This window comes from Argopecten irradians, chromosome 3, assembly GCF_041381155.1.
Source record: "Argopecten irradians isolate NY chromosome 3, Ai_NY, whole genome shotgun sequence".
NCBI lineage: Eukaryota > Metazoa > Mollusca > Bivalvia > Pectinida > Pectinidae > Argopecten > Argopecten irradians.
Genome location: NC_091136.1, coordinates 58,020,073 through 58,041,317, shown reverse-complemented (window position 1 = coordinate 58,041,317; position 21,245 = coordinate 58,020,073). Strand labels below are relative to the sequence as shown.

General features: G+C 35.5%; 1 pseudogene; it reads right to left on the bottom strand.

Moving 5' to 3' along the window:
• Nucleotides 1–9,621: 9,621 nt before the first annotated feature.
• LOC138319210 (uncharacterized) lies at nucleotides 9,622–12,154 on the bottom strand (annotated as a pseudogene).
• Nucleotides 12,155–21,245: the final 9,091 nt, after the last annotated feature.

Genomic DNA, 21,245 nt, shown 5'->3' with positions numbered 1-21,245 from the left:
AATCCTTAATTGTTTTATTTATTTTATTACGAGCTGTTTTGCTTTACTAAGAGTGTGATTAGGTACATTTGCTACATTTCCAAATAAAGCTATCCCTAGAAAAATGCAAGTTGGAATCGTCAGAAACGCATCTATTGTGGAACCATCTGTTACAACCTGCATCACACGTAACCATATTGTCGAAAACATTGGAGAGATAACAACCATTTGCCTCACAATCCATAAAGATGTCGAAGACTAAATTTGGAATTTGTTTTTTTCTTTCTGGATTTAATTTGTTTCTTAGGAAATTTTAAGAAAACCCCTTCTGAAATGCAATTAACTAGATGTTGTCTCATACAGTCTGTATCATAATTTGCTTCTTGTAACCCATTATAACCGTTAAAGCAGTATTCAACTAAGTTTGCAATAGCGAAAACCCCACAATCTACCCCATTAGTTTGTTGCTGGATATTTGGAACAATAGTTTTAACTGATTTCCTATCTTCCCCATACGCTAATGAAATCTGCATTTCTAGTGAAGCTGGCAAATGACCCTTTTGTTTTACATTACCTACTTAACTATCAAGTAAATAAACATCCCCATCGTCGTTCTCTTTTACTGAAACTACCCAATGATCCTCCCCTGTATGATGAATTTGTGCTGCTGGCAATATGTTCGGTTTCATTTTTAAAGCGTAATCCCACCTATTGTTTTTTAACACTGGAACATAACCTGTATCCTGCATTCCGCCTATACTTGGAAATTGTTTTTGTAATAAATCTTGAACATAGCACATTGTGTTTCCGCACAGTTTTTTATCCATTAAAATATCATTTTTCTCTTTAAAACTTATGGTACTATGAAAAGGGTCACATTTAGGTTTCATTGATTTATGTGATATTATATATTAATGAGTTAATGATATACAATTAAAACATTTTCATGAACGTAGATCTATCCGGTATTTTGTGGGAAGTAGAGTTGAAGAGATTAAACGCTGGCAGATGAGAAATGTTCACACATTCGCAGTAATTAGGGCTATTGTGTATACTCGTAGTGTTAGAGTTGCTTAGGGGTAATTAAGAATATGAAATAAACCTGCCAGACGTATTAATTGTTTAGACATGTCAATAACTTGTCCAGCTCTAGGGGTAAACGGTACAGGGTTAACCACTCCCACTTGATTGGTTGTTTGACCAATGGAAATAGTTTTATGCTGTATGTTGTCAATTGTGTTAATTTTGTATAAATACGAATGTTTTAGAAAATTATGTTAGATTTCGGATCACAGTAGTGACCGTCTCACGTAAAATACTGTAGTTAATTTGGACAACGTATCGTTACCATATTGGATGATTAATTTTACCTATACTGTACTTGAGGACTTTTGTGTGTAATGTATATTCTTGGACTTATGTATTGTGGATAATTCCTTGATAATAGACCAGGAAAGACAGTGCTAAATTATCGTAAATAAAAGATTCAGTAACAGAATTTCGGTGTCGTCTCCTCATTGTCATTCACCCTGTGACAATTTGGTGTGAGAACCGGTTTCTGCACTTTTTAGCTGCAGACCGATCTTCGTACTCTCCGAAAAGCAAAGCGATTGAAGAGGATATTCCCCAGGTTTCTACAACAATGGATCAGGCTCACAGGAGACATGGAGTTGTGCAATACAGTGGTGTTAAAACTTTTGTGAATGGATCTTGTACAAAGTGTGGAGGGATTTTTACACAAGGACACTTGAGTGTGTGTCCTGCCAAACAGTCCCACTGCTACACTTGTGGACGCATAGGACACTATGCAAGACTATGTTTCCATACGAAACCCAGTGGCTTCCAAAAACGAGTCATTCACAACATCACCAGCATCAACCAGGACGGAAACCAACAACTACATGTACGCACCAAGTCCAGCTCCAAACGACGCCGCGATAAGAAAAGGATTCAGACCTACAGACAACGCCAGCGTCTTCAAGGTATTCTTCCTTTCGCCTCTTTGTCAGACGAAGACTTCCCGTGTGCATCAGTTGATCGTAATAAGGACGTTCATCAATCTATGATATCCAAAATTTTGATTGTATCAAAACGGTGTGCATTTCTCGAAAAAGAAAATAAAGACCTTAATGACAAACTACGTAATTGTTTAACCAAATACACCGAACTCCAAAGCATCCACGACCTTGATAAAAGAACTCTTGATGTGGTGAAAACCGAAAGTCAAAAACTCGAAGACTCGTTTCATTTTCAAACAAATATCGTCACTGCACAGGCTCATCACATTAAGGAAAAAGATGAATGTATTCAAAGGCTGCAAGATCGAATTAACTTTTATGAGGAAAAAGAAACCCGACAACATTCGGGTACATCATATGGTGCAGCAGCAGCAGTATCCGCAAACCGTCTTCAGGACCGGTCATGTGAGGTCCCCAAAAGGGACAATCCCCGCGGACGTGGTCGACAACAGCGACGGGGCGGTCAGTCACGCGGACGGTACCGGTAACAACTTTAATAAAGAACTAATGTGAATAACTCTTTCGACTTTGGACCTTCCATGGACATTCAGTAATATTACTATATTTTCATTCTATTTTTTCATAATATGTCAAAACGTTGGACTCGGATTCAGAAAAGTTTGCAGGAGCAAACAAGATTTTAACGGTGGGCAAGTGTGACAAGGGTCACATTTAGGTTTCATTGATTTATGTGATATTATATATTAATGAGTTAATGATATACAATTAAAACATTTTCATGAACGTAGATCTATCCGGTATTTTGTGGGAAGTAGAGTTGAAGAGATTAAACGCTGGCAGATGAGAAATGTTCACACATTCGCAGTAATTAGGGCTATTGTGTATACTCGTAGTGTTAGAGTTGCTTAGGGGTAATTAAGAATATGAAATAAACCTGCCAGACGTATTAATTGTTTAGACATGTCAATAACTTGTCCAGCTCTAGGGGTAAACGGTACAGGGTTAACCACTCCCACTTGATTGGTTGTTTGACCAATGGAAATAGTTTTATGCTGTATGTTGTCAATTGTGTTAATTTTGTATAAATACGAATGTTTTAGAAAATTATGTTAGATTTCGGATCACAGTAGTGACCGTCTCACGTAAAATACTGTAGTTAATTTGGACAACGTATCGTTACCATATTGGATGATTAATTTTACCTATACTGTACTTGAGGACTTTTGTGTGTAATGTATATTCTTGGACTTATGTATTGTGGATAATTCCTTGATAATAGACCAGGAAAGACAGTGCTAAATTATCGTAAATAAAAGATTCAGTAACAGAATTTCGGTGTCGTCTCCTCATTGTCATTCACCCTGTGACAGTACTTTTACCGTTATCCATCCAGATACGTTTTGTTTCGGTTACTGCTGGTTTAATTAGTGTTGGCCTATCGTCAGAAAGATCTAACATTAACTCGCTAACCTTAACCTTGTGTCTTTTTGGTAATGATAACCTACTTCTTTTTTTTATTGCAACTACCTACAGGTTGACCACTGATATCTTGTTTAATTTGTATATCAATTTCACTATCTAGTTTATCTAAAATATTTACGGGTTCTGTTTCACTTACATCTATTGGCGGCACATCGTTTTCCTCTACAATATTAGACAATCTTTTACGTGACAGGGATAATTTAGACCTAGGTTTTTTTTTGGAGTACCTATATCTGAAATGTCATGGATAGAAGTAAGTTTTACCGGAGACGCTAATGTTGTACAGGGGGTTGAAGATACTAATATCGAATCTATTTTTGTTAACTTACTGTCTGGTGCCGGAACGATATCATCTTTCTCAATGTCGCATGGTTGCGGTCTTTTTCTACCTGCTTTCTTATCGGGTTTCTTCCTAGCATTACGTCTAAGTTGGGTCATATGAAGTTTTCTCTTACCTGCGTCGTCGTCTATTCCTATACTTAACTTAGCGGCTATTATATGATAACAAGTACCTATTGATGGACACTGACATGTTTCTTTTGGATGAAGCTGAACGGCATACTTACTACCTTGTGAGCCTTCCACTATAAACGTTCTTGCAGATGGAACATGTGTTACCTTATTATCCTTTAAAGCTGCCAATGCTAACGATCTCTGTGAAGTACGGTATCGGGGACGGCGTACACGAAATCACCTCCACCCCTTTCTTACGGTGGGGGCTAAACCATATAGCCCGCCCCGAGCCCGAGCTTAAAACCCGAGCCCGAGCTTTGGTCATTTTCGTTTTTCTCCTCCTAAATAGCACGTATTAAAATAATTTTTGGCAAAAAGAATCTTTGAGCTATTTGTTATCTATTCATATAATTCATATTTCATGAAATTAATGTAAATTTCATAAATCGACCTTTATCACTTTTCAGGGGGCTAAACCAAACCATGTAGCCCGCAATGGAGCGTGACATTTTACGATTTTCCCAAATTATTTTAAATCTATGCTTTTTGAGAAGAATTGTTTTAATTCAAACAACAAGTAAACATAGCTGTTATGATAAGTATAAATTTCAACATCAATATCAAATTATTTCATAACGAATTCTGCTTTTTTGTAACCTCGTTGACCTGTCTCGCCGATCTCGCTGTTTACCCGAGCCGAGCCCGAGCTAATGGCAGACAACTCTCCGACCCGAGTTTTTTTAATGACTACATGTAAAATGCACACGTTATTATTACAATATTGTATAATGTAATTAATGTAACAGCAGTTTATATTAAATTTAATATTTGAATTTTAATTAAATGACATTAAAGGGACTAAATCGTTAAAGCGAATAGTCGGGCAAGTGACTGTAAAATCGGTAAAACTGGTATTAATATATCCGGTATAATTTCTTATGAATTAGAAAAATAAAACTTTCCGTCAAAATCGCTGTACATGCGAAGAAAATAATAATATCTATGGGAATCCTAAAAGTCCTCCCGACCGGCTATGAGTGCAGTTCAATCTTAACGCATGCACAACATCCACCACTCTCCGTAGTAAACAAAACATGGCTATCGTAGTTTTGAACCAAAAGGTTTCCGCCAAAACAACCAACTGACTCACCTAAAATGCGAAAGGAAAGGCAATGGAGCAGCGACAATCCCAACAACTGACTCGGTAAACATTACGACGCATGGAGAGTGTTAATACAACTTGTTATAGTGAAGAGAACAGTTCAAACGAGCACGCGGCTCCGTACCGCTTCTGTACGTATCTAGGCCTACTACCCGGTACTCCCTGCTCAGCTGATAGTGCAGGCGCGGATCCAAGGGGGGGCGGACCCGGCGTACGCCCCCCCTAAAATAGGAGAGAGAAAAGAAAAAGAAAAAGGAAAAAGAAGGGAAAAAGAAAGAGGGGAAGGAAGGAAAAGAAGGAAGAAAGAAAAAAAAGAGAGAGAAAGGGAAAAAAATAAGGAATATTAGATAAAGAGTGAGAATTAGACAGAAAGCTCCATTTCCTACCTTTACCGTTTGATGTTATCATTTTAAAATCTAAATGTATTCGACTTTGTGGTACATACATGCATGAACATACTTGTATCCAGGCATAATGGAATAATTATATATTTTTTTTTCATGTAAGTTAAGGTTTTATCTCCATCGCTTAAAAGGTACAATGTAAATCCCTTCAAGTATTTACTTTTTCCAAAAAAAAAAAAACCCCGATAAAATCCCAATATATTAGATAATTTATTGTCATTAATATTCAATATTGATAGGTTATATCTCGATATCCTTAGCAATAAAAGAAAAGGGGGAGGGGTGGGTGGAAGGAATTGTAGCTGGCCATGAGTCTTCGCTGGTTGACTATATGTCATGCCCTTCGTTTTCCAGGTTGTAAATGATATATTACACATTTTTGCATCAGCATTAAAGTCCTGTATTAAATCCGACTATCAATTCACAAATGTGTGCGTACTTTCAAAACGCCAGTTACAAGATCAATACTGACGCCGAATGCTTCTATAAGCCTTTTATTTGTCCTAAGAAAATGTGTGTAAAGAAAAAAGTGGAATGCGACAGAAAATGAGAGCTTTTAGGGTCTGGGTGCACCCCATGGCCAGATGCCTTCCTTTTTTGTTTCAATAAAAACATATCTTAACGATAATGTTATAAGATAGGCAAACGATGTTGAAAAATTAATGCACATGATAAAAGTCTCCCTATTAGAAAACAGGGTGATAGCAATGGTTCCTGGCACCGTATGGCCATAGACAAGACCAATAGCATTCTTTTCTTTCGTTGTCCAATACACGAATTATGAAGATTGTGTAAGTTAGGGGCAATGAATTATCTAATCTGACAGATAATGTATAAAAGTAAAAGCTTATATCGTTAAAAAAAGTTCACATACACTTTCATTAGTCCTATAAAAACCTTCAATAGGCGATTAGACTGAAAATGGTGTCTTCTTTAGATCTACAATTGTTCTCTATTACTTCAAAACCTCCAAAAAAGTATGAAAAACTGTACCCGAGTGATTTTCGGAGGCAGTGCTCCACTACGATACATAGGGACCAATTCGTACCCGGCCTAAAGGCATAGTAGGCCGGGTACGTATATTCGTTCTAGGCGGCCCCCAGACCCCCATCCTTTTCTTTGCTTCGTGCCTCTATGAATAGATATTCAGACTTTAAGCAGTGCAATTCTGTAACTTTATATTCAAAATATGACATTAGACGTCAAAAATAATAAACGAACATTTTTACACGGCTTCAATTATTTTTTGGAAAAAGTGTACATTTATTCGAGGGCTTCTGGGGGCCTAGGCGGCCCCCACCCAGACCCCCGCTCTTCTTTGCTTTATGTCCATATATAAATATTAAGATTTTGATATTGCAATTCTGTAAGTAAAAAAAATAAATCAAAACTTCAAATAAAAAAATATGACACTTGACACGAAAACCATAAAAAAAAACATCCTTAAATGGCTTCAATTATTTTCTGGAAAATGTGTTCATGAAATCCTCAGAATGCAGGATTTTGCATCATTTATTCGAGAGCTTCTGGGGGCCTAGGCGGCCCCCAGACCCCTCGCCTGATTTGCTTTGTCCCACGCCCCCTCTAACCTCAAAACCTAAATCCGCCCCTGTAGTGAGTGAGTCTTCGTATTTTGATCATTATGTAAATAGTCCCTAGCAATATTTTTTCATAAATGAGTGGTCACATATGGTCACATGTTTCATACCTGTTCCCCAATCACGTAAAACGTAACCCTGGGGTAAATAGCGGTTCTTTCGTGGGGCCTCTTTAGGGGTAATGAATGCCCTGTATATTTATAAAATGTACCGTTGTAATGCATGTACAGTTAGAATGTAACCGCTAGTGCATTATCAAGCTAAGATTTGTTTCAATTAATCTATAATATTATGCTACCGGTCAATTCATACAGTTCTGATGTATATATTTATAGATTTTTAATTTGTAAATTTTTGTTCTGTACATGTTCTGGTAGTGTTATACACATACATTGTATATAGGATTTACCAAGGACGTATATGAGAAGGATAAGTCACACTGGGTTTTGGGCAAAGACAGCGCAGGCGCTTTTGTGTTTGTGCACTGACCGTGACGTTGGGCGACGACTGATTTCCTTTGATATCCGCCGCCGCAGCCTTTGATGTAGCATGGGGGGGGGGGGGGGGGTGCGAGGGTTACCGCGAGGGTTACCGTCTTACTTTCTGAAGCGTGCTGCCATTTCATGAGCGGTCGTATTTTTTTAACGATAGTTTAAGACATTTCTTCTACATCTTCCATCTTTAAAGCAAGTTATAAACGTTGTGAAATTTTATTTACTTTACATTGGTGTTTCGTTTGACTCGATGAGACAAGTATTTGTTGAGAAAAACGGTTTTTATTCCCGGTTCATGACTCGATGAGACAAGTATTTGTTGAGAAAAACGGTTTTTATTCCCGGTTCATAAGCGTCTCGCGTGGTGTTTAGTAGTGTAAAGAGACAGACACGAATCCTTCTAACTTATAAATCCTTGGATTTACATTGTAGGTTAATTGGTAAAATTGTATTGTATATGTTCTGATATACACATATACATATGTACATGTAGGTTTTAGCTTGTTCTTTAGATATATTTGGAGGACAAATACAGTATTATTTCTGGTCATAATAATAAATAGTGTTTGTATATTTATTACAACTGTACCTGGTTCATGTGTATATGACAAACTTTACAGAGTTGAAATGTACTGCAGCCATGTATCATTTATAATTATTCTGAATTTTTGTTGGAACTATAGATAATGAATTTTGTATCTTTTTTTTTTGAAACAATATTTGATTCTATCAAATGCATCAGTGACACATTCACAACTTATAAAATGTTTTCTCTAAAATAAAAAAAAACCTGTAGAATGAACCTACATTTATTCATTTATATATATTTGAAATTGATCATTTTATTTTTTGTCATATTCAACAGATATAAAAAAAATGTTGGTTCTTTTTTTCAGGCACCATGCATGCATAGTGACATGAATACAGAAAGTTCATCCCTTGGACCTGTATAGAAGTGTATGTATACATATACATACAATTAGCATCATATGAAGACTGAAGAATGTTGATATGAGTGCTCTTGAAAGTAAACTTTTCCAATATGGACCTAGAAGATCATGAACAGAACATTTAAACAGTATTAATTTATTAAACGTTCCTTTCAACTGTAATCATTAAATAAAATTATGATGCAATACTTTTTCATTGTTTAACTTTGTAGAAATATTTGTTTATATTAGTCCTCTAGATCCAGTGATTATAATTCTTGCATCCATATGCCGGCCCATTTGTTTGTCAGGGCTTGTGAGATAGCTTTTCAATTACTTTTAAAATATAAGGATTTTTTTTACATATAGCAATATAGATACCATTGTCTTAGGATTTCTAAATTCTACTTTACAAGAGAGTAGACTCAACATATAAATAAAACCATAAAACTAGCAAGTTATCTGAAATGTTAAAAATCTTTTTGTCTGAACCAAATTTCACATTTATTGTCTATGTGTAACTTGTACATAGACCATTTATGTATTAATACTGTAGTAACAGTGATTACAAACACATAGACTAAAATGTAGTATGTAGTACTATGTACATCTGTCTTTGATTTGAGTTCTAAACAAAAAAGTGGTACCTATTGGGAAGTTGTGACTTGGGCGGAGGGTGAAATACAGAAGAAATAACTACACATGGAAAAAAGAAAGATATACAGTACCATATGGATTCAAAGTTGCTCCAAAATCAATGAGACTAAATAACCAAAAAAAAAAAGCCATGTAAACCCCAAATATGCAATGACCAGATCAATGATAAAGCACCCTTCCACTTCCAGTTATGTGTAGCTATTTCTTCTATATTTCAACCCCCCACTCAAGTTACAACTTCCCAACCTCATGATTCTTCTGTCTTTTAGCACCCCCCCACCCACACCCCCCAACCACACCCCTCAACACACACATACCTGATTGGTTGTCATGTTATTTCAGGTTCCTATTCAGGTATTATTCCTAAAAACCAAAAAGGGTATACACACTGTGTACTCTCAAAGGAGGGGAACCACTTCATTCAAAAATGGAATTTACAATTTCATCTTAATTTTGAAATTTTCAATTTAATTATTAATTCAAGTTTCAAGTTTTTTATTTTCCAAATGCAATACAGCATATAGGTTTAACCAATACACAAATACATAATACAATGATCGTTGTTATGTTTCAAGATGGCGGAGGATAATTCCGATATACTTCATACCAAATTAAACAAAATGATTAATACATGAGTATGATATATATACTACTACTGATTAATGATAATTTTCCTTTTTTCTGTTGCCTGGATCAAATATTTCCCCAACAGATTTAAGCTCTTTACATTTTTAGATGAAAATAACATAATTAATTTATATACACTTGGGTGTTTGTGGTAATACGTTTTTATAAACTTTTTACGTAACTCAGAATAAGCAGGACATAGTAATACAAAATGCATTTCATCTTCTACATCATTTTTGTCACAAACAGTACAAAGTCTATCGCCTCTGGGAACGGCGTTATAACGGCCAGCTTCAATTTGCAGAGAGTGGGCTTGCATGCGATATTTACTCAATATTTGTTTAGTTTTTAGAATTCAAAGGCTTCTTTAAATAAAATTGAATTTCAAAGTTATCAACAAGATGTTTATAAATTTCACATTTAGGAGACACGTCAAATGCGCAACGCAGTTCCTGAATAAATATATCATGCAAGCGCTGTGAATACAATTCCAAAAAGTGTTTTTCATTATCTACATTCTGAGCAATCCAAATATTGTTGAAACCACATCTGCCTAAATCATTTTTTACATCATACAACCAATTTAATTTATAATTAGGCTTTTTCATAATGAGCTCAAATAGAGCATTATAGCATGACTTTAAAATACAGTTATCTGTTCTTAATAGCTTTAACCAATATTTCATCACCATTATTTTACGCTGTATATGTAAAGTAAACCTTCCAGTCTCAAAATACACCATAGAACTATTGACTGTTTTTTTTCACATTCAATAGACTCTTCAGGAATAAAAGATGTACAGATTCAATCTTAGGTGCTGGGTGCGAGCCCCATACCTCGCAACAGTAATTAAGCACACATGGAACATAAGTATCAAATAAGGATAATTTTGTTTCAACATTAAGCATGTATTTTTTCATTCTACTATTAAGGAGATAGTATGACTTTCTTCCTTGTGATGCTAAAGTATTAAGCGCTAGAGTAAATCTCCCATTATAATTGAAAACTAGCCCCAAGTAACAAAAATTATCAACAATATCTATAGCCCTTCCTTGAAAGGTCCAGTACTCATTAGCCTGTAGACGTTTACTTTTTCTAAAAACAACTATTTTGGTTTTATCTATATTAACAGATAAACTCCATTTATTTGCATAATTTTGCAGACAATCTAACATGTTTTGCAGGTCAGTAGCATCTTCAGTAAACAAAACTGTATCGTCAGCATACATAAGTATGAACAAATTTAAAAGTTGCAGTTGATAGCTTTGACAGTTGGAGTTTATCAATTCACTTTCTATATCATTAACAAAAAGAGAATAAAGTATCGGAGACAAAGATTCCCCTTGTAAGAGTCCGACATGTAAATCGAACATTGCAGATAGTTTTCCACTTAATTTTGTACATGATTTTACATTATCATAAATTGATATAATCACTTTCAACAATCTACCCCTAATTCCACATCGCCATAGTTTAAGCCAAAGCTTATTATGTACAATGCTATCAAATGCTTTACTGTAATCGACAAATACACAATAAAGCTTTTTATTTTGTTGTAAAGTATTAGTAATTAGACTACTTAATGCAAATATAGCATCACGAGTACCGAAACCGGGTTTAAAACCAAATTGCGCATCTGTAACAGCAGATACAGATTCGCTCCATTTTAACAGCCTTTTGTTCAAAAGACTGGTAAATAACTTTGCTACATGACTAATCAATGTAATACCTCTATAGTTATTTACATTGTTCTTATCACCTTTTTTTATATACAGGAATAATTATACCTTGAGCCCAGGAATCGGGAAAATATCCGACTTCCATAATACTATTAAACAATTTTAACAGAACAGGTGCAAAAATGGTTTTATATTCAATCATGTACTCATTTAGTATCATATCGGTACCAGCCGACTTATTTCTAGACAGACCTTTAATTGCCTGAATAACTTCATCTAATTCAAAATCCACGTCTAATTCAGGAAAAACATTATCGAGATTTTTACCATCCAAGCTACTATCAGTGTCAGACGTGATATGATCTCCAGCAAGACTCTTGAAATGAAGAAAAAACTCATCTAATGTTATATCTCCAACACTACTGACATTCCGCTTTGCAAAGGTTTTATAAAATTCCTTAGGGTTATTGCGCTTTAGTAAATCCATCATGTTACCTTGCATTCTCATATAAGAACGCTTAGTCTTCGCTTCAAATGACTTATAACATTTTTTAGCCTCCGATAGACCTATCCTGTTAGTGAATGATCTGTCTCTATTAAAAATAGTCAGAGCAGATTTATAATTAGAGTATAACCGCCTACAATTATCATCAAACCATGGTTTATCAGGTACTTTCTTAGTAGACTTTAAACAATGACAAGAACAAGTACAGTTTTACTATTTCTCGTCGACGTAAGCAAAACTGATCAAACAAAGAACGTGTACATTTAACAAAATTATCCAAACAATCGTCGATACTTTCCTTAGTATTACTTAGCTGATCTACAGATCTCTCAATTAGATGCATGTTTTCTAAAATACGTTCATTCTCTTTGGCCTCATGAGACCAGACTACATTCATGACAGGATGCTTAATATCATCTGAGCAACAATTACATTTATCACTTATTGTCTTTTGACAATTCAGGGTAGCATATATAGGTGCATGATCTGAGAATTCATTAAAGCAGCCTACACTAAAACTGGTAACATTTGACAAGGCCATTATATCAGCAAGCACATAGTCAATTACACTTGTACCATGTGTATTATAAAACGTGATCTTACCATTTCTATCTCCAGATGAACGACCATTGACAATCTTTAAACCGGTAGATTTACATAGTTCAATAAGACTACGTCCAAACGTATTAAGTCGTATATCTTGGGATTTACGTTCAGGGACAGTCTGTTCTACGTTATAAGATATAAAGCCGTCGTTTAAACTATCTATGTTATTGTGCATATACATATTGTCGAATGTTATAAAATCTGGTTCTACTCCAGTCCGACTGTTCAGGTCACCAATAACAAAAACATGACCTTTCTCACTATAATGACCAACCCCATTCTCTAACACCTGGAATATATCTTCATCATAGGAACCATAGAAAATAGATCTCTCTGGTGGAATATAGGTAAAAGCCACATAAACATCTTTCTTATCATCAAAGAGAGAGCCATCTATTCTGATCCACATAATACTATCTAATTCTATCATTTCTACTGACACGAACGGACAAAGCCATGCTTTGAGTAAGCAAACGATACCTCCACCTTTACACTTTGCTCTAATGACTGGCTTACAAAATTCAAAACCATCTATTACAAGGTTGGAGTCATTATCTAACCAACATTCTGACAAAAACACAATATCTGTTTTGTTAAATACATTACAAAAGTCTATATTTTCCAGCTTAAGTCTTAAATTGCGCTGGACATTCCAGCTACATATAGTTAATGAGGTATTACCCTCCTGTAACCTCTATACTTGTTTAACGTGGGTTTCGTCAAGTTCAGGATCCGAGCTTTGCGTAGATAACGTAGTAGCGTGCTGTTGTGGTGTGACATCATCGCTATCTCTCTGAGATCTTCCGGTATTGTCAGACGGGTCTGATGGTCCAGACACCGCTGTCGCATCGCGAGACGTAAGGTCTAGGGGCTGGAACTTGTTATCGGTTGTAATACCTCTGACTGGACCTCCCGATAACGACGTAAGCGTAGATGGAGGGCTTGTACGTTTCTTAGGTCGTCGCCTATTATGCTGTAAGGTTTCAGAATCATGAAACACTTGGCTCGTTTGTTGAACCGGTTGAGGTGCGGAAGCCTCAGGCCCCGTGTAAAGAACACCGTCAACATACATTCTGTCCCGGATAAATTTTACCCTATGGCGCTCTCTACGAAGTCGTTTGGCGACTGGGTAAAGCTTCCTCCTGACATCCTCGACAACGGCAGGGAACTGCTCATTTATACTATAACGCGACCCGTGCAGCTTGTGGGTCAGTGATAGAACCAGCCCATTAATTACTGGACTATTAAAACAGTATAGAACCCCTCGGCTACAGACAAAGTACAGTGGTACACATTTCTCTTAATTAATTACTTTTCTTCAACTCAATCATCTTTTTCTCCAGAGCACAAAAAAGAACAGGAAACAACAGAAAAGGAAAGTAACATACATGTAGGCCTATATGTTTTCTGGAAATATATATGATGTGTTAATTCTCACAGCATAGGCCTACATGAATGTGAAGAATTAAATATTATCAATGTTTGAGAGAATTTCCTAGTTGTAATTCTATAGCAGCTACATGGAATGTACGTTTACATATATACATTGTACGATACATATACATCATAAAAGTTTCTTTCCTTCCAGCTGGACATTCATGTCATCTCTCTCCAGAACTCAAATATTGTTTACAAATAAAAACAACCAGAGACATAGGTAATTTAATTAAATCTCTGCAAAAAACTACACGAATAATTGAACACATATATTGTACTTGTAAAAAATCTATGTATGAGCTAATTTATTTTCACATCTTTGACAGCTACATGCATGGACGTTCTATGGAACGTTTTCGTGTGGTTTTAAATGGGAAATTATGTTACGATTATTTGTATTTAACCTTCATGATTCGGTTGATGTAAAATACGACGAATGCGATGCTGCAATAATTGCCCCTTGCCGGGGCCCCATCTCTGCATCGGCCGAATATTTGTGTCGATTTCCATGTCTAAAGATGCTTTTATCGAAAAATAATTACAAAGCATTGTCATCAATGTAAGAATACTTCATTTGCATCAAATGTATCATCTCAAAACAACAATTTGCATACCGCATTAGTGGTTTATCACACGAAACGAAACCGACACGACTGAGAAACACATGTCCATGTTGACATTTCCACGCAGCCTCGTTTTCAAAGAGTTTGGCGAATTTATATTTAGAACTGTGCTAAATTTACACGGGGCTTCCCCAAAATTTCAATGGTCAAAACTGGACACCATAAGCAGAACTTGACCATCATTATGGTATACAATGACTTTTGGAAGGCCAAAGAACGTATTTAGACTGGTTTCCTTTGCCCGACTATTCACTTTAAAAAATCATGTAATAAAAGATAAAACAAATTATAGAACTGAAAATAATGGTAAAAGTTGTGTACTTTGTGTTAATAACAAAATTTAAAAGTTTGTATAACCATTTTGTTCAAAATGAAGAAAAAACTAAAAATAAATAGAAACGACCTAGTCACTATTTCATATTATTATCTTTCGGCGAGGTAAACAATCCCTGTGTGCATGCGCGATGTGGGAACATTTACCGAAGGAAATCTCATCTGTCTAATGGACATATCTGCTATCGACTGAAAACACCAATTTATCGACTACAAGTACCTGATTACTGTGTTAAATCTAATAGTTTCTAAGTGTAAATATTCATATATTGTACAGGTTTTTGCAGCTTTAAAGAAGAGTTTTTATTATATTATATGGTTTTATACTTGCTTCTACCATTATTTAATTTTCACTTGTCATGATATTAGGTACTAGTCCGCTAAACATGCCAATATTATAAGGTTTTAAAAAAAATGGCCTAATATATAAACTTTATAATAAGGAAAAACTAATAATATATGCATGTTTAGCGGACTAATGAGGTACATGTATTTCTTGTATCATTATATCAATATTTGACATTCCCTATATATCCTTAGTTATAATGTCTACCCGTCTAATGGACATTCCCTATATATCTCTAGTTATAGTCTCTATCTGTCTAATGGACATATCTGCTATCGACTGAAAACACCAATTTATCGACTACAAGTACCTGATTACTGTGTTAAATCTAATAAACGTTGAAGTTTTGGGAAGAGTTTCTAAGTGTAAATATTCATATATTGTACAGGTTTTTGCAGCTTTAAAGAAGAGTTTTTATTATATTATATGGTTTTATACTTGCTTCTACCATTATTTAATTTTCACTTGTCATGATATTAGGTACTAGTCCGCTAAACATGCCAATATTATAAGGTTTTAAAAAAAATGGCCTAATATATAAACTTTATAATAAGGAAAAACTAATAATATATGCATGTTTAGCGGACTAATGAGGTACATGTATTTCTTGTATCATTATATCAATATTTGACATTCCCTATATATCCTTAGTTATAATGTCTATCCGTCTAATGGACATTCCCTATATATCTCTAGTTATAGTCTCTATCCGTCTAATGGACATTCCTTATATAGCCCTAGTTATAATATATATATCCGTATAATGGACATTCCCTATATATCTCTAGTAATAGTCTCTATCCGTCTAATGGACATTCCTTACATAGCCCTAGTTATAATATATCCGTCTAATGGAAATTCCTTATATAGTCCTAGTTATAATATATATTCGTCTAATGGACATTCCTTATATAGCCCTAGTTATAATATATTATATCCGTCTTATGGCCATTCCCTATATATCTTTAGTTATAGCCTCTATCCGTCTAATGGACATTCCTTATATAGCCCTAGTTATAATATATACAACTGTATCCGTCTAATGGACATTCCCTATAAATACCTAGTTATAGTCTATTCGTCAAATGGAAATTCCCTATTATACAAATATTTCATGGGTTAAAAGTTCATAATATTAACCTGAGTTGGTGGTAATCAACAAACGTTATAATTCGGCCGAGTGCAGAATAATATTTGTTGATTACCACCACCGAGGGGTAAATATTATGAACTAGAGCACAGACACCCATGAATTATTTGTTTTATTATATAAACGTCAACATGACGTGCTTGATTCGGGATCTATAAAGCTAGCGCGAAATTGAGCGTGAACCTTTATGACGTCATAATAACGTTACTCACTGTTACGCGCGATTCCTCGGAAGTTTATATTAATAGATGAAAATATTATATTTACTCGAATGTAAATTGGTGTAAACAAATTATGTAATAAATATCCCTAGTTATGATGTCTATCCGTCTAATGGACATTTCCTATATCCGTCTAATGGACATTCCCCTATATAGCTACATGTCACTTGTTATATAACCTTTTTCCATCTGATTTACTTAATTAAGATGCCCCACCGCCGACAGAGCATAAATGATAATTATCATTTGAACAATAATTGATGTTTCATCGTGTACATATGTCTAATTAACACAAAAATGTATAAAATAATTTCTTTTGCCATTGGTGTATGCGCAATCAGTACTTAATTCCATATAAGATATAGTGCCACGTATTTTTTTCGGGATGCAATTAATTATTTTTCATATTTTTAATTTGAAATAAAATTAGAAGCTCAAACTTTTCAACGGTGGTAATGGTGTTAAGTAAGTAACTTTTGTAACTGAAGAAAAACACTAAACCGTCTGCTCCTGTTTTTGATAGTGAAAAAATACCATTTGTCAGCGATGGAGCGTCTTTAAAAAATCAACCGAACTATATATCTAAATTGCATGGGTACTTTTATGTATTCAAAGCAAAATATACCTTACATATACATTGTAGACCTATGTAAAATGAATATGTTTCCTTAATTAACCAATTATTGTTCAAATGAAGAATATCATTTATGCGCTGTCGGCGGTGGAGCATCTTTAATAAAGTACACGTACACCTGTATAATATATACATAATTAACGGGTGAAAATACCTCTCACTTCTTGTCATATTTTCATCACATACTCTAAAGCTTCATAGTAGAACGTATGCTGATTTACTTTTCAGTATGTATCGGCTGTTTCACTGAATCAGGCCAATATAATCATAAAAAATAAGTGGCCTCTTAGTGTAGTGTTATTACATCTATATCCATTAGGCGGATGAGATTTTCATCGATCCCGATTTTGAACTCAAAGCTGCACTCGGTTCTTTCCGTTATAAACAGCTAATGCCGACAGATACAGTTTCTTGTTGTGTTTGGCGATATTTTAACGTTGATAAACATTGCCAATATTTCAAATAAGATGTTGTAATTTTGAAAACTTTTCTAATTTCAGGTATAAGAACGTTTGTAGGAAGTCAAAACCCCTAAGAAATTTATGTAAATCTAATGATTTAGTAACTTTAAGTACAAAACTAGACTTAATTCAAATGAAAATTAATAAGATAAAAAACTTTATCGGTATATGAAATAAACATCAGTTATTCATGATATTGTTTATTTGTAATTTCAATATAATGTTGCTTATTTATTTGAAAGATATTCTACAATTATTGAGGTTTGATAGTGAAAGTGATTTTTTAAAACTATGTTAGATAAGGTCTCTGAGAAGTGGAGTGAACCATTTGTAGATTATTTCAATTCTAATACCAAGGGAGATGTCATAAATCGACCTTTATCACTTTTCAGGGGGCTAAAACATGTAGCCCGCAATGGAGCGTGACATTTTACGATTTCCCCAAATTATTTTAAATCTATGCTTTTTTGAGAAGAATTGTTTTAATCCAAACAACAAGTAAACATAGCTGGTCTGATAAGTATAAATTCAACATCAATATCAAATTATATCATAACGAATTCTGCTTTTTTGTAACCTCGTTGACCTGTCTCGCCGATATCGCTGTTTACCCGAGCCGAGCCCGAGCTAAGGGTACACAATTCTCCGTTCCTGAGCTTTTTCTAGTACATGTAGAACATTTAGCCATTCTTCACTGAGTAAGAATGTTTCCACTTCTCAGAGACCTTATCTAGCATAGTTTTAAAAAATCACTTTCACTATCAAACCTCAATAAATGTAGAATATCTTCCAAATAAATAAGCAACATTATATTGAAATTACAAATTGGACTATTAAAACAGTATAGAACCCCTCGGCTACAGACAAAGTACTGTGGTACACATTTCTCTTAATTAATTACTTTTCTTCCAACTCAATCATCTTTTTCTCCAGAGCACAAAAAAGAACAGGAAACAACAGAAAAGGAAAGTAACATACATGTAGGCCTATATGTTTTCTGGAAATATATATGATGTGTTAATTCTCACAGCATAGGCCTACATGAATGTGAAGAATTAAATATTATCAATGTTTGAGAGAATTTCCTAGTTGTAATTCTATAGCAGCTACATGGAATGTACGTTTACATATATACATTGTACAATACATATACATCATAAAAGTTTCTTTCCTTCCAGCTGGACATTCATGTCATCTCTCTCCAGAACTCAAATATTGTTTACAAAAAAACCCCAGGGACATAGATAATTTAATTAAATCTCTGCAAAAAACTGCACGAATAATTGAACACATATCTATGTATGAGCTAATTTATTTTCACATCTTTGACAGCTACATGCATGGACGTTGTAGGGAACGTTTTCGTGTGGTTTTAAATGGGAAATTATGTTACGATTATTTGTATTTAACCTTCATGATTCTGTTGATGTAAAATATGACGAATGCGATGCTGCAATAATTGCCCCTTCCCGAGGCCCCATCTCTGCATCGGCCGAATATTTGTGTCGATTTCCATGTCTAAAGATGCTTTTATCGAAAAATGATTACAAAGCATTGTCATTAATGTAAGAATACTTCATTTGCATCAAATGTATCATCTCAAAACAACAATTTACATACCGCATTAGTGGTTTATCACACGAAACGAAACCGACACGACTGAGAAACACATGTCCATGTTGACATTTCCACGCAGCCTCGTTTTCAAAGAGTTTGGCGAATTTATATTTAGAACTGTGCTAAATTTACACGGGGCTTCCCCAAAATTTCAATGGTCAAAACTGGACACCGTAAGCAGAACTTGACCATCATTGTGGTATGCAATGACTTTTGGAAGGCCAAAGAACGCATTTAGACTGGTTTCCTTTGCCCGACTATTCACTTTAATTATCTAATTAATTTTCATTTGAATTTAGTCAAGTTTTGTACTTAATGTCATTAAAATATGCCGTTGACGTAGCGTACGTAGGCCAAATCTGGCCGACGATTTCACATTTTTAAGAGCTACCTCACATCTGAAGAGCTCTTCACTAAGATAGACTGGATTGCCTGCCGTAGTTTTTCTACTCTCCGCTAGGCTTCACTCCGAAAATATAGACTGGTTCCCTTCCCTTAGTTCTCTACTCTCCGCCAGGCTGCGCTCCGCTCACTAGGGACCGGTAGCGGGTAACCATGATGATTTTTTTGATTGGTCAATCTACATATCCGGTTCGCTGGTATCACTTTTTTTTAGACATGGGAAACCCCTTTACGCACGAAGCGACGGATCTTAACGTAAAGAATAAATAATTTATTTGAACGATATATAAACAAAATTAAATAAGATCTTAAGTTTTGAAATCATTTCGTGCTAACAGAGTTTAGTGTGTTCATAGGTACGACGTTAATGACGTTATTTTCTCTTAACGGAAGTAGCCGTCTCCATGATGACATATCATGCGCAGAAATGATGCGCACTACTCTGGAGTTGGAATAGACTGGTTCCCTTCCCTTAGTTCTCTACTCTCCGCCAGGCTGCGCTCCGCTCACTAGGGACCGGTAGCGGGTAACCATGATGATTTTTTTGATTGGTCAATCTACATATCCGGTTCGCCTGCATCACATTTTTTTAGGCGTGGGAAACCCCTTTACGCACGAAGCGACGGATCTTAACGTAAAGAATAAATAATTTATTTGAACGATATATAAACAAAAGTAAATAAAATCTTAAGTTTTGAAATCATTTCGTGCTAACAGAGTTTAGAGTGTTCATAGGAACGACGTTAATGACGTTATTTTCTCTTAACGGAAGTAGCCGTCTCCATGATGACATATCATGCGCAGAAATGATGCGCACTACTCTGGAGTTGGAATTCCCACTCAAGATGGCTACCCGCTACCGGTCCTCAGTGAAGCTTACGCAAGGGAGGTAACTGAGGCGGAAACCAGTCTAGAGTTGGAATTCTCACTCAAGATGGCTACTCGCTACCGGTGAAGCGTACGCAAGGGAGGTAACTGAGGCGGGAACCAGTCTATCCGAAAATACATCTTATGAACGCGGCCTAGCGGAGAGAATTGGTACTAAGGCAGGTAATCCAGTCTATTTCGGCAAACCTCGGCCGATTCCGGTACCCTGTTAGGGCGAGTTCACTTGAAACTCTATAGAGTTAACACCAGAGGTGCGTATGACGTAATTTGAACTTTGAACTCTACTCGTGTCTAACCCAGCTGTGACCCAGGGTTCGGAGAGATTAACGCGTTTTGTTCACGACTCTCGAACTAGGGTCTATAAATAGGGTTTTACGTCAATCAGCTCAACCCGCGAGTTTCACGTGAACCCGCCCAGACTGATGTAGGGTACCGGAATCGGCCGAGGTTTGCCGAATGACAGTGATACAGCCGAGGTTAGATGTAGCTAGGGTACCGGAATCGGCCGAGGTTTGCCGAATGAATAGCTGGTTCGACTCCTCTAGCGGTAATGTGAAATTATATTTCTTTTTTTTGTT